The following is a 4,426-nucleotide window of genomic DNA, read 5'->3' on the forward strand; positions in this document are numbered from 1 at the left end:
CCGAAAAAAAATTGTCAGAAAATTTCGTGCCCATCTTGTCAGTTTGACCTGGGAAGAGTTTTGAGACACTCGCCATTATGGTGATTTTTCGCAAAAAAAAAGAGCAGCGCAAAAAAAAGAGCAACGCAAAAAAAGAGCGGAAAAAAAATTCCAGAGTGTGCTTTTCCCTTGTTTAAGTGCAGCACCGTGATTTTGTTAGTGTTCTAGGCTCGCGTCTCTAGCACGGTCTAGCCTAGGACCAGCACAGTACCGTCGTTGAGCGTTTATTCAACTTTGCATCTCTGAATTGATTATTGCTGATCCTTTTTGCTACCATATTATAAGCCTTCCCAGCTCCACATACATCTACGTCGTGTGTTTGACTCTCCCTGGTAATCGCTCTATCCAAGCTTTGAGAGTTTTGACTACAACGGTTGCCGATCACCGCCTGCTGCTGGGTAAGAATTGGTAAGAATTTGAGATTCGCTTGACAGATTTGTGACACCCACCACCACCATATTCCAGTAGTCTGTAGGATCATATTCTTGTCTGTTTCTATTGCTGCTAACTATGGCAGGAACACAAGTCGACGAGATTGACTGGGAGAACATGACAAACAAGGCGCTTCATGATAAGTTTCATCAAATGTTGGGTCAACAGGTGGAAGACGTGATGGCCAGCTTTGGAAAGGCAATGGAGAAGATGGATGACATTGAGAAGTCAATTGAAACCAAGTTGGACGCCAAGTTTGATGAATTACTCAAACGTCTCCCACAACCAGCTCTACGCCGCGATATAGTAGGGCAAGCACAGCGTGTTCCTATTGAGCCAGGACAAAATTCTGGTGCCGCTGCTACTGCTGTTGGTGCTTCTGTAGCTCCTGCTGTTACTGCAGAGGTGGAGGACTATTATGAGGATGAGGTTGATCAAAATCAGAACTACGTGCAGCCACCAGCACCACCACCAGCAGGTCGACCTCAGGTATATATTCGCAACGGTAGGCCTGCACCACCACCTCAGGTACGAGATAATGACCATATTCCGAAACTGAAATTGAATATTCCACCATTTGAGGGTAGATATGTTCCTGATATATATCTTACTTGGGAGTTAGAAACTGAACAACGTTTTACATGTTTACAATATCCCGAGGAGAGACGGGTTGCTGCTACTGTTTGTGCTTTCACTAGTTTTGCATGTGTATGGTGTTCTGAACATTGTAGATTATATCCTATTCCAACTACTTGGGCTGCTTTGAAAACTGCTATGCGTACTCGTTGGGTTCCACCATATTATCAACGTGAATTGCTTCAAAAATTGCAGCGTTTAAGGCAAGGAAAAAATTATGTAGAAGAATATTATTAGGAATTACAAACTGGCATGATTAGATGTGGTATTGTTGAGGAGAATGAAGCTATGCTTGCATGTTATATGGGTGGATTAAATAGAGATTCAGACCATTCTAGAGTATAAGGAGTATACTAATATCACTCGTTTATTCCATCTTGCTTGTAAAGCTGAACGTGAAGTGCAGGATCGACAAGCATTGGCGCGAACTAACTTTTATGCAGGTCGACTTTCATCATGGACACCGCGTGCATCCTCTACTTCCAATGCACCAGCAACTCCATCAGCTGCTACCTCCAGCCGTGATACAAGAAAGCAGGCACAACCACCACTATCTGCCAAGAGCGCACCTGCCGGGCCTGCACAGAGCTCTTCTTCGTCCATGGCATCAACAGGGCACATAAGTGATATTATTTGTCGTCATTGTAAGGGAAGAGGACATTATGCGCGAGAATGCAAATCTCAGCGTGTGATGATTGCTACTGAGGATGGTGGGTATGAGTCTGCTAGTGACTATGATGAGGAGACTTTGGCCCTTATTACAAGTGAAGAACACGGTGGAGATGATTCTGATCATGAGACGCAATACATGGCTCCTGAAGACGCTGACAGGTATGAATGTTTAGTTGCTCAACGTGTTTTGAGTGTGCAGGTCACACAAGCTGAGCAAAATCGGAGGCACAATTTGTTCCATACCAAGGGAGTTGTGAAGGAACGTTCTGTGCGCGTCATCATAGACGGAGGGAGCTGCAACAACTTGGCTAGCATGGAGATGGTGGAGAAGCTCTCTCTCACCACAAGACCACACCCACATCCTTACTGCATCCAATGGTTCAACAACAGCGGCAAGGTTAAGGTAACACGTGATGTTCATGTGCATTTTAGTATCTCTACATATGCTGATTATGTTGATTGTGATGTGGTACCTATGCAAGCATGTTCCTTATTACTTGGTAGACCATGGCAATTTGATAAAATTTCTGTACACCATGGTAGAAATAATTAGTCTACTCTTGTTCATAAGGATAAAAATATTACTTTGCTTCCTATGACTCCTGATTCCATTTTGAAAGATGGTATTAATAGAGCTAATAAAGCAAAACAGGAGCAAAATAAGAGTGAAAATCAGATTGTGGCAAAAGAATTTGAGCAACAAATGAAGCCTAATAATAAACCATCTAGTGTTGCTTCTGAAATTAAATTGAAAAGTGCATGTTTATTTGCCACCAAATCTGATATTGATGAGCTAGATTTTAGCAAATCTGTTTGCTATGCTTTGGTGTGCAAAGAGGCATTATTTTCATTCGAGGACGTGCCTTCCTCTTTGCCTCCTGCTGTCTATACATTTTGCAGGAGTTTGCTGACGTCTTTCCACAAGACGTGCCACCGGGATTACCGCCTATTCGAGGGATTGAGCATCAGATTGACTTAATTCCCAGTGCTTCACTGCCAAACCGTGCGCCATACCGTACCAATCCAGAGGAGATGAAGGAGATTATACGTCCAGTACAAGAGCTTCTCGACAAAGGCTATATACGGGAATCCCTTAGTCCTTGTGCTGTTCCTATTATTCTAGTTCCGAAAAAGGATGGTACATCGCGTATGTGTGTTGATTGTAGAGGCATTAATAATATTACTATTCGTTATCGTCATCCAATTCCTAGGCTAGATGATATGCTTGATGAATTGAGTGGCTCTACAATATTCTCCAAAGTTGATTTGCGTAGTGGATACCATCAAATTCGTATGAAATTGGAGGATGAATGGAAAACATCATTTAAAACTAAGTTTGGATTATATGAGTGGTTAGTCATGCCTTTTGGGTTGACTAATGCACCTAGTACTTTCATGAGATTAATGAATAAAGTTTTACGTACTTTCATTGGACGATTTGTGGTAGTTTACTTTGATGACATATTGATTTATAGCAGATCTTTGGAGGAACATTTGGAACATTTACGTCTTGTTTTTATTGCTCTACGTGATGCACGTTTGTTTGGTAACCTTGGGAAGTGCACCTTTTGCACCGACCGAGTGTCTTTTCTTGGCTATGTTGTTACTCCACAGGGAATTGAAGTTGATAAAGCCAAGATTGAAGCTATTGAGAGTTGGCCGCAGCCCAAAACGGTCACACAAGTGAGGAGTTTTCTTGGCCTTGTTGGATTCTATAGGCGTTTTGTGAGAGATTTCAGCACCATTGCTGCACCTCTCAATGAGCTTACAAAGAAGGATGTGCCTTTTGTTTGGGGTACTGCACAGGAAGAAGCCTTCACGGTGTTGAAAGATAAGTTGACACATGCTCGTTTACTCCAACTTCCTGATTTTAATAAGACTTTTGAGCTTGAATGTGATGCTAGCGGAATTGGATTAGGAGGTGTGTTATTACAAGATGACAAACCTGTTGCATACTTTTCTGAAAAATTGAGTGGGCTTAGTCTAAATTATTCTACTTATGATAAAGAATTATATGCTCTTGTTCGAACTTTAGAGACATGGCAACATTATTTATGGCCCAAAGAATTTGTTATACATTCTGATCATGAATCTTTGAAACATATTAAAAGTCAAGCTAAACTGAATCGTAGACATGCTAAATGGGTTGAATTCATTGAGACTTTCCCTTATGTTATTAAACACAAGAAGGGTAAAGAAAATGTTATTGCTGATGCATTGTCTCATCGCTATACTATGCTTTCACAACTTGACTTCAAAATATTTGGTTTGGAGACCATCAAAGATCAATATGTGCATGATGCTGATTTTAAAGATGTATTGCAGAATTGTAAAGAAGGGAGAACATGGAACAAGTTCGTCGTTAATGATGAATTTGTGTTTTGTGCTAACAAGCTATGCATTCAAGCTAGCTCTATTCGTCTTTTGTTATTGCAGGAGGCGCATGGAGGGGGATTAATGGGACACTTTGGTGTGAAGAAGATGGAGGACATACTTGCTACACATTTCTTTTGGCCAAAGATGAGACGGGATGTTGAGCATTTTATTGCTCGCTGCACTACATGTCAAAAGGCTAAGTCACGACTCAATCCTCATGGTTTATATATGCCTTTGCATGTACCTACTATTCCTTGGGAGGATATATATA

The sequence above is a fragment of the Triticum dicoccoides genome, chromosome 3B (genome assembly GCF_002162155.2).
Source record: "Triticum dicoccoides isolate Atlit2015 ecotype Zavitan chromosome 3B, WEW_v2.0, whole genome shotgun sequence".
Classification (NCBI taxonomy): domain Eukaryota; kingdom Viridiplantae; phylum Streptophyta; class Magnoliopsida; order Poales; family Poaceae; genus Triticum; species Triticum dicoccoides.